Source organism: Gouania willdenowi, unplaced genomic scaffold, assembly GCF_900634775.1.
Source record: "Gouania willdenowi unplaced genomic scaffold, fGouWil2.1 scaffold_3_arrow_ctg1, whole genome shotgun sequence".
Taxonomy (NCBI): Eukaryota; Metazoa; Chordata; class Actinopteri; order Blenniiformes; family Gobiesocidae; genus Gouania; species Gouania willdenowi.
In genome coordinates, this window is record NW_021145162.1 from 689,177 (window position 1) to 701,421 (window position 12,245).

Genomic DNA, 12,245 nt, shown 5'->3' on the forward strand with positions numbered 1-12,245 from the left:
GCTATGGAGACGGTCAGAGCAGAGTGAATTTCACTGTGACATCATCACACACTCAGCTGATGATGTCATCAGGAGCTGTAAGATGTTTTGATGTTCTAGGTTATACGCTGCTTTGTTGTTCTCACAACAGTAAACAAACATTTCACAAACTCGTAGAACTCAGTGACTTTATCTCTGACAGTTATTAATATTATTGATCTAATGATGGACGTACATTGGTTTAATGTCTTTAATAATCATCTCTGCACAGTTTACAAAATGAGTTGTTTCACTTTATCTGTAATAATTATGAGCAGGTTTCACTGATGATCAAAGTGTTTTAATATGGATAAACCACAGAGAACCAAAGGTAGGACTGGGTCTGATGGACTAAAGTTTCATCACAGACAATGTGTTTAACAATAAGTCACACCTGTTGGTCTATAATATCCATAAAGCTTTAGTAACAAAGGGATCAATAACACAATGTTTAGATAAAAGCATAAAAGCCTTTGACTACTGTACTAACAGCTGGATCATAGATCACACTCACTCTTTGGTGGATATGTCTATAATGTAAGTGGTGTAAGTTGGTTAGGCCCCTCTAACAGAGTGTAGACATTTAACATAGTCACACACAATTGGAAATAGATTGTGAGTGTTACTGTACTAAAGGATGTATCTACACTATATGAAGCTATAGAGATATTACCTCAGAACAGATGAACGCTACCAGCCCAACATCAACCGTTCATTGTATCAGTGAATGATGGGAGGAGCAACGCCAGCTGCACCACACTGAACAACAACATATAGAGGATAGAGTAACTATAGAGTACTACTGAATAGTGCTGAGTATTACAACCCAGACACCAACCAGTGCACACTGATCACTGCTATGAAAACACCTCAATATAGACTATATGCAGCACATTTCTATAGACATACAACAGACGTCTAGATGTAGTGAAATAAGTAGATTTATTCTAGTGATTGAACGTCTGCCTCACAGCAAGGTCATAGGTTCAAACCCTGGACACATGATACACATGTAGATAGATAGAGATACACATGTAGATAGATAGAGATACACATGTAGATAGATAGAGATACACATGTAGATAGATAGAGATACACATGTAGATAGAGATATACTATCTACACATAGGGATGTAACGATTCACTCAACTCCCGATACGATTCGATTTACGATACTGGGTTCACGATACGATTCTCTCACGATGTATTTTACAAAATGGGACTGTAGACAAATTTTTTTGGGGGGAAAAAAACTAGAAAATACTGTATTATTATCCTTTTATTTTTCATTGTCAAAAGAATCCCTTGATAAACTATTCAAAACAATGCAATTTAACTAAAAATAAATCTTGAATGAAAAAAAAAAGGAATAATACAAATGAAAATGAAGCCTATTAATTTAAATTCTGGTTCTATAATAAACAATGCAAAACTGCATAATAGTTCTTTTTCTTTTAAAAGTGCAACTGAAAATGTATTTTGTGCCTTAACAATTGGACTTTAAAAAAAAAATAAAAACCGTGATTACACTGATTTAAGTCATATTTGTTTAGACCAGCAGAGGGCGCTGGTAACCCAGTGGTCGGTTGGCATGCAGATATCTTGCAGTGAAGAAGAGAAGCTATGCTAGCAGACAGAGCTAATAGAAAAACGTGACTTTTACAGATATTCTTTTGGTGCTTAAGGGGAAATTAATCATTTATTAACATATTTAAGAGTAGAAGGCGGCCAGAAAGAAAGTATTAGCAGACTCCGCCCGCCGCCTACACTTGTGGATAGCGCCCTCTGCTGGTTAAAAAAAGTACTGCGATTTAATTTTCAGAAAATCGATATCAACCGTGATACCTATGAATCGATTTTTAACTGCCTTACGATTAATCGTTACATCCCTATCTACACATGTAGAGAAATAGAGATACACATGTAAATAGAGATATACTATCTACAAATGTAGATAGATAGAGATATACATGTAGATAAAGATATACAGTGAAGAAAATAAGTATTTGAACACCCTGCTATTTTGCAAGTTCTCCCACTTAGAAATCATGGAGGGGTCTGGAATTTTCATGGAAGGTTCATGTCCACTGTATGAGAGATAACCTAGAAAGAAAAATCCAGAAATCACAATCTATGATGTTTTAACAATTTATTTGTGTGATACAGCTGAAAATAAGTATTTGAACACCAACGTTAATATTTGGTAGAGTAGCCTTTGTTTGCAATTACAGAGGTCAAACGTTTCCTGTAGTTCTTCACCAGGTTTGCACAGACTGCAGGAGGGATTTTGGCCCACTCCTCCACACAGATCTTCTCTAGATCAGTCAGCTTTCTGGGCTGTCGCTGAGTAACACAGACTTTCAGCTCCCTCCAAAGATTTTCAATTGGATTTAGGTCTGGAGACTGGCTAGGCCACTCCAGAACCTTGATATGCTTCTTACGAAGCCACTCCTTGGTTTTCCTGGCTGTGTGCTTTGGGTCATTGTCATGTTGGAAGATCCAGCCATGACTCATCTTCAATGATCTGACTGAGGGAAGGAGGTTTTTGGCCAATATCTCACAATACATGGCTGCAGTCATCCTCTCCTTAATACAGTACAGTCGTCCTGTCCCATGAGCAGAAAAACACCCCCAAAGCATGATGCTACCACCCCCATGCTTCACAGTAGGGATGGTGTTCTTGGGATGGTACGCATCATTCTTCTTCCTCCAAACACGCAAAGTGGAATTATGACCAAAAAGGTCAATCTTGGTCTCATCTGACCACAAAACTTTCTCCCATGACTCCTCTGGATCATCCAAATGGTCATTGGCAAACTTAAGACGGGCCTTAACATGTGCTGGTTTAAGCAGGGGAACCTTCCGTGCCATGCATGATTTCAAACCATGACGTCTTAGTGAATTACCAACAGTGACCATGGAAACAGTGGTCCCAGCTCTTTTCAGGTCATTGACCATGTCCTGCCGTGTAGTCCTGGGCTGATTCCTCACCTTTCTTAGCATCATTGAGACCCCACGAGGTGATATCTAGCATGGGGCTCCACTCCGATTGAGATTGTCCATCATGTTTAGCTTCTTCCATTTTCTAATGATTGCTCCAACAGTGGACCTTTTCTCACCAGCTGCTTTGCAATTTCTCCGTAGCCCTTTCCAGCCTTGTGGAGTTGTACAATTTAGTCTCTGGTGTCTTTGGACAGCTCTTTGCTCTTAGCCATGCTGACTGTTTGGGTCTTACTGATTGTATGGGGTGGACAGGTGTCTTTATGCAGCTAACCACCTCACACAGGTGCATCTGATTCAGGATAATACAGTGGAGAAGGACTTTTAAAGGTCTTTGAGGGTCAGAATTCTAGCTGATAGACAGGTGTTCAAATACTTATTTTCAGCTGTATCACACGAATAAATTGTTAAAACATCATAGATTGTGATTTCTGGATTTTTCTTTCTAGGTTATCTCTCATACAGTGGACATGCACCTTCCATGAAAATTCCAGACCCCTCCATGATTTCTAAGTGGGAGAACTTGCCAAATAGCAGGGTGTTCAAATACTTATTTTCTTCACTGTACATGTAGATAAAGATATACATGTAGATAGATAGTGAAATACATGTAGATAGATAGAGATACACATGTAAATAGATAGAGATATACATGTAGATAGATTGAGACACACATGTAGATAGAAATATACACATGTAAATAGAGATATACTATCTACACATGTAGATAGATAGAGATATACATGTAGATGAAGATATACATGTAGATAGATATACACATGTAGATAGATAGAGATACACATGTAAATAGAGATATACTATCTACACATGTAGATAAAGATATACATGTAGATAGATAGAGATACACATGTAGATAGTGATACACATGTAGATAGTGATACACATGTAGATAGTGATACACATGTAGATAGATAGATATACACATGTAGATAGATAGATATACACATGTAGATAGATAGAGATACACATGTAAATAGAGATATACTATCTACACATGTAGATAAAGATATACATGTAGATAGATAGAGATACACATGTAGATAGTGATACACATGTAGATAGTGATACACATGTAGATAGATAGATATACACATGTAGATTGATAGAAATACACATGTAGATAGATAGAGATACACATGTAGATAGAGATACACATGTAGATAGATAGAGATACACATGTAGATAGAGATACACATGTAGATAGAGATACACATGTAGATAGATAGAGATACACATGTAGATAGATAGATATACACATGTAGATAGATAGAGATACACATGTAGATAGAGATATCCATGTAGATAAATATATACAAGTAGATAGATAAAGATACACATGTAGATAGATAGAGATACACATGTAGATAGAGATATCCATGTAGATAAATATATACAAGTAGATAGATAAAGATACACATGTAGATAGATAGAGATACACATGTAGATAGATATATATACACATGTAGATAGATAGAGATATACATGTAGATGAAGATATACATGTAGATAAAGATATACATGTAAATAGATAGAGATACACATGTAGATAGAAATATACACATGTAGATAGAGATATACATGTAGATGAAGATATACATGTAGATGAAGATGTACATGTAGATAGATAGAGATACACATGTAGATGAAGATATACATGTAGATAGAAATATACACATGTAAATAGAGATATACATGTAGAGAGATAGAGATACACATGTAAATAGAGATATACTATCTACACATGTAGAAAGATAGAGATGAGATGAGTTTATTTGTCATTGCACATGTTACAGAGCAACGAAATCACATTTCAGTTTCATCCCGTCCAAGAAAACATGAAAAGACAATCATAAACATGGGAGCACAGGAGCGGGAGAACTGTGGTTCGCCACAAGGGCGGCGCCCCTTATTCAGATGAGAAATGGGATAACAACGATGGGGAGGAAGAAGAGATAAAAAAAAGGCAAAAACCAAACTAGGCCCTTGTAGAGAGGGGCAGAGTTTGGGATCACGAAAAAAAAACTCTTCAGCAACATTGCGACAGAAACCAACAAACACAACATTCAATTCAATACAACAGCACGTTAGCACAGGGGATGGGTCTTTAGGATGGGTAGTTCGCAGGTCAGCCACAGTGTGGCGCTGCCCTTATGGAGCGCCTCCTACTGACCAACCGCTGGGAGGGAGGAGGGTTGGAGCCAGAAGAGACAGTGACAATATAGGATATGTAGTGATGTAGGGGGAGTGAAAGTGTTCATTGAGATAACCTTGAAATATACATGTAGATAGAGATACACATGTAGATAGATAGATATACATGTAGATAGATAGATACACACATGTAGATAGAGATATACATGTAGATAGATAGATACACACATGTAGATAGAGATATACATGTAGATAGATAGATACACACATGTAGATAGAGATATACATGTAGATAGATAGATACACACATGTAGATAGAGATATACATGTAGATAGATAGATACACACATGTAGATAGAGATATACATGTAGATAGATAGAGATACACACGTAAATAGAGATATACATGTAGATAGAGATATACATGTAGATAGATAGATACACACATGTAGATAGAGATATACATGTAGATAGATAGAGATACACACGTAAATAGAGATATACATGTAGATAGAGATATACATGTAGATAGATAGATACACACATGTAGATAGAGATATACATGTAGATAGATAGAGATACACACGTAAATAGAGATATACATGTAGATAGATAGAGATTTACATGTAGAGAGATAGAGATATACATGTAGATAGATAGAGATTTACATGTAGAGAGATAGAGATATACATGTAGATAGATAAAGATATACATGTAGATAGAGATACACATGTAGATAGAGATATACATGTAGATAGATAGATACACACATGTAGATAGAGATATACATGTAGATAGATAGAGATACACACGTAAATAGAGATATACATGTAGATAGATAGAGATTTACATGTAGAGAGATAGAGATATACATGTAGATAGATAAAGATATACATGTAGATAGAGATACACATTTAAATAGAGATATACATGTAGATAGATAGAGATATACATGTAGAGAGATAGATATACACATGTAGATAGATAGAGATATACATGTAGAGAGATAGATAAACACATGTAGATAGATAGAGATATACATGTAGAGAGATAGATATACACATGTCGATAGATAGAGATACACATGTAAATAGAGATATACATGTAGAGAGATAGATACACATGTAGAGAGATAGAGATATACATGTAGATAGAGATATACATGTAGATAGATAGAGATTTACATGTAGAGAGATAGAGATATACATGTAGATAGAGATATACATGTAGATAGATAGAGATTTACATGTAGAGAGATAGAGATATACATGTAGATAGATAAAGATATACATGTAGATAGATAGAGATACACACGTAAATAGAGATATACATGTAGATAGATAGAGATTTACATGTAGAGAGATAGAGATATACATGTAGATAGATAAAGATATACATGTAGATAGATAGAGATACACACATAAATAGAGATATACATGTAGATAGATAGAGATTTACATGTAGAGAGATAGAGATATACATGTAGATAGAGATACACATTTAAATAGAGATATACATGTAGATAGATAGAGATATACATGTAGAGAGATAGATATACACATGTAGATAGATAGAGATATACATGTAGAGAGATAGATATACACATGTAGATAGATAGAGATATACATGTAGAGAGATAGATATACACATGTAGATAGATAGAGATATACATGTAGAGAGATAGATATACACATGTAGATAGATAGAGATATACATGTAGAGAGATAGATATACACATGTCGATAGATAGATACACATGTAGAGAGATAGAGATATACATGTAAATAGAGATATACATGTAAATAGAGATATACATGTAGATAGATAGAGATACACACGTAAATAGAGATATACATGTAGATAGATAGAGATTTACATGTAGAGAGATAGAGATATACATGTAGATAGATAGAGATTTACATGTAGAGAGATAGAGATATACATGTAGATAGATAGAGATACACACGTAAATAGAGATATACATGTAGCTAGATAGAGATACACACGTAAATAGAGATATACATGTAGATAGATAGAGATTTACATGTAGAGAGATAGAGATATACATGTAGATAGATAGAGATACACACGTAAATAGAGATATGCATGTAGATAGATAGAGATTTACATGTAGAGAGATAGAGATATACATGTAGATAGATAGAGATACACACGTAAATAGAGATATACATGTAGATAGATAGAGATTTACATGTAGAGAGATAGAGATATACATGTAGATAGATAGAGATACACACGTAAATAGAGATATACATGTAGATAGATAAATATATACATGTAGATAGAGATACACATTTAAATAGAGATATACATGTAGATAGATAGAGATATACATGTAGAGAGATAGATATACACATGTAGATAGATAGAGATACACATGTAAATAGAGATATACATGTAGAGAGATAGATACACATGTAGAGAGATAGAGATATACATGTAAATAGAGATATACATGTAGAGAGATAGATACACATGTAGAGAGATAGAGATATACATGTAAATAGAGATATACATGTAGATAGATAGATACACACATGTAGATAGAGATATACATGTAGATAGATAGAGATATACACGTAAATAGAGATATACATGTAGATAGATAGAGATTTACATGTAGAGAGATAGAGATATACATGTAGATAGATAAAGATATACATGTAGATAGAGATACACATTTAAATAGAGATATACATGTAGATAGATAGAGATATACATGTAGAGAGATAGATATACATGTAGAGAGATAGATATACACATGTAGAGCGATAGATATACACATGTCGATAGACAGAGATATACATGTAGATAGAGATACACATTTAAATAGAGATATACATGTAGATAGATAGAGATATACATGTAGAGAGATAGAGATACACATGTAAATAGAGATATACATGTAGAGAGATAGATACACATGTAGAGAGATAGAGATATACATGTAAATAGATAGAGATACACATGTAGATAGATAAAGATTCTATATTCATATCACAGTGAGGAAATTTACTGACATGTCAACTTAATAAAAAGTGCAGCAAAAAAAATAACAAAAGACAACACAGAAAAACCCGAAAAACTCCCAAAAAATTGTGCAATGACGGTAAAATGAAATCGACAATAAAATAATAGAAGCTATACATAAATATAAATAGTAATACAAATATAAAAATAGAAAGAATAATCTATAAAGAACTAGAAAAGCACTCAGAGAGCACAGAGCTCAAACTCAGCTAACACGCTCCGGTCACTGTACCATGACTATTACACAATGTGATTTATTTTTAGGTTGACAAATCATTATATCGTGATTTCATTTGGTGTCAAAATAATTATTCATTAATAACTTCTGTAAGAAAATAATTATTTATTTCAATATTTTTTAAAGCTATAAGGACCATTGCAAAAGAGTCAAAGAGCCACATGAGGCTCCAGAGCCACAGGTTGCAGACCCCTGGGCTATACAAAGGAGAATCAATTCAAATTGATTGATTGATTGATTGATTGATTTTTTCAAACCCAGCCTTAATAAGTAATGCAATAACAATAAAAGGTCAGATATTTAACCTGGAATACAATGAGAACTACTACTCTACATTTTAACAACTGTGTTGCTACTGTAGTAGGTTATTAAATGTGATTATATGAAGTCAATAATGCCACATGCAGTAGATTGATATGAATATTATTATCATCACACTAGAGAATGAGTTCAGAGCAGCTGCTATCAACGATTCACTGACCTGACAAGAAATAGACCCAACAAACTGATGTTGTCCAGATGTTTTCCTCATAGATCCTGGTTTAGCTTTGCTAACCATTAGCGCCTCCTTTCGTCTGATAACTATCGACATCGTTCGCCCTGATTTGTTATAACTTTTGTCAGCTTATAAAACTCCAAATGTTTTTCACAGTCTCACCGATTGGTACAGCCAAAATATTAATAATAATTCACCATTTCCTCTCAAAATTCAGGATTTGTTTGTGTGCGTGCACTTTGTTTTGCCAAAATGACAATTTCTGGGTTGATGACACCAAGAAAACCGTCTATTGAACTTTTTGACTGTCTCAGAATCGAGGAATGTTTTTTAAACAATCCATAGATCTGTACAGAGACGTTCACAAAACAAAGTCGTAGGCTTTAAAAAAAAGTAGAAGCCCAAAAACTTGTGGTGAGTTGCTGCCGCTGTGCGCCAATGAAGCGCAACGTCTAGGGGGGTTGGGGGGCATGCCCCCCCTAGAAAATATATAAAAAATGATGCTATATGGTGTCTTTTGGTGCATTATGTTAGTGTAATTGTGGCTTTACTTCTATTTTGTAGCACTTTTCTTAACATGATGTATTTTCTCACCTAGTTTTTGTTTGAATGATGCATTTACAAGTTGAAATCTGGTATCCATGGTAACGATGACAAAGAATTGAGCATCATTATCAGTTTACCTCTTTCCAGTGTAAAATGTACCAACTTATAGTATAGCGGTAGTATGGGGGCGTGGTCTGTTAGTAGTCCTCTGTAAAATACTGTCTGGTACTGGAACATATCTGCATGATTTACATCATTTATGAGTGATTTGATTGTGGTTGGTTTTGGTGATATATTTATTTGTATCAATGCACATTCATATTCATAATATATCTAACACAAACATATTTTAATGAAGCACAAAAGTGATGTATGAGCTCTTAGATGGGGACCATATTGAAATGGGAAACCAGGAGGTCCAGGCACCTCTGGTCTGGTTACAAATAAACTATTATAAATAAAATATTTTAACTGAGGTTAGTATGTGGATGTTGTACTTGTTCATTTTATTCATATGTACACAGTTATGCAGTCTCTTTGTATTCAGCTGGAGCTCCAAACAGTTTGAGGTGTCAGTAGAAAGGTCTGAATATGTGCATCTCTCCTGGGTAGAGTCAGAACTGTGTCTGCTAGAGGTGAAACACACAGTCACGGTGCAAAGAAGAGCTAATTTCATGGAAAATGTGGCACCAGCAGAAACATTTTATTCCTGAGTCTGAATATGTGGTTTATTTTCAGCTAGGAACCAGATTGCGCCCCCTGGAGGCCGTGGAAGTTTGGCGTGCTTCAACAGCAGAGTGAGCTTAATGCTAATGACGTCTCCGTTACTTAACGTGGCTATGATTTCTGATTAAATCCTAAACATAGAAATTAGAAACACAGTTTGTGAAGCTTAGCTTCACTATTACATTATAAATGGTTAAATGGCTTTCTACATGTTTTAAAGAATATATTTATGACATATTTAATGTATTTAGAGGAAAATGGCTGAATTCGCTTTACACAGTATTTAAAAAAATACATATTCAATTCTACAGAGAAGAATAAAAAAAACCTTCAAAATCTACTTTTTTCAAATTTGATTTGTGAATTTTTCTTAGCAGCAAAAATAAATAAATAAAGTATTAATGGCTGGCATGTAGTGAGACGTATGGGTGACATATTCACTGATCAGTCATTTTCTCCCTCATACCAGACTTCTGCTGCTCTGGGATCTGATTCTAAAGCTGCTGCTTGGTGCAGCGTGAGATGAACTTTCACGAGACTTTTCATGAGATTTAAAAATGGCCAAAGAGCGTTGCAAAAGTTACTCAAAAGTGTGGAAAACTTCAATCTTTCATGGATTTTAATGATCTTTCGGTGCTAAAGGGGTTGTAGCGTTCCAGCTGTTTGAGGTTATTTTCCATTTCACGGGTCCAGCCGTTCACGCCCACTTGTCACCGTTCATCCAATGATCACACACTGCCAACCCGTGGAGCGCTATTAAAAACATCCACGTTGGACACCTGCTGAGAGACAGACATGCCAGAAACATCGTGGATCTCTACCTGCTGCTGAACTGCTAGTTATCCTTCGATCGTCGCCTTGGTAACAGCCAACAATGTTAGCACCGGTAGCATGTCAGCGTTCTCTGTTGCCCTGCGACGAACTTATGATTTTATAATTCTGCAGAGTACCGAGCCGTGACTACCGTGGCATTCCCCAACTGAACCCAGACTCTACTGACGGGAGGTACAGTGACTGACACTTTAGTTAGTGAAGAGTTTTCTTGTGTTTTTTTTCTTATTGTGTCTTCCGGGTTGTTTATAGGGTGGGATCCGTGGTAAAACCCGGAGTGGAGTTTCCTTTTCATTCGAGTGTGAGCCATAAGGGAACGGATTCACGAAACCGATGGTGGCGATAAATACGAACTGGATTTTCATGGAATGGACTGATCATGTAAACCACCTGTGAAATACACAAACTGAATTGAACTTGATTTCTGGTGTATTTTGTGGAAATGTGTATTGATTGTTCATTATACTATTTCTGTTTTGTACAGGTTATATTCATTTAGTTTTGAGTGGAATTTATTATTATTTGTCAGACCTGACGCTGACTGGCACCCTTTCCTTTACGACATCCCGTTACAGGGTACAGAATCATTTATGAATATGTTTAAGAGTAGGAGGCGGCCAGAAAGAGAGTAGTAGGTGATTCCGCCCACCGCCTACACTTCTGGACATCCCTGTATATTTATATATTTTCTTTTGGCCCAAATATCACCAAAATGTAATCACCTGTTCCTAGTCTCCCAGACGGATGGATGGATAAAACATAACCTTCTGTTCTGCGCTTTACACTTGGCGGAGACAAGAGACAAAAATCTACGGCTGCAATGATTAGTCGACATAATCAATAATGTCGACTACAATAATTTGTTGACGAAGATTTTATAGCGTCGACGCATTGTTTAATCTTGTTTAAAATCACAAATCTCTGGTCTTTGGAGAGAGCAGACGTGTTTTCCTTTGCTCCGATAACACGACCTTGGCTACAGCTGAACAGCCTGAAAAACTGGGCCCAAGACTGAAGGAAAATGGTGAAAAAACCGCAGGGAGGCCCTTCAGAACCCAATTCAGGTTTGGAAGAGGTCAAGGAGATGATACGCGAGGGTCTACAAAACCTATCTGCCGAGATAAAGTCGTTGGAAAAGACGCTGGAAAATTCACTGGAAAAACTACA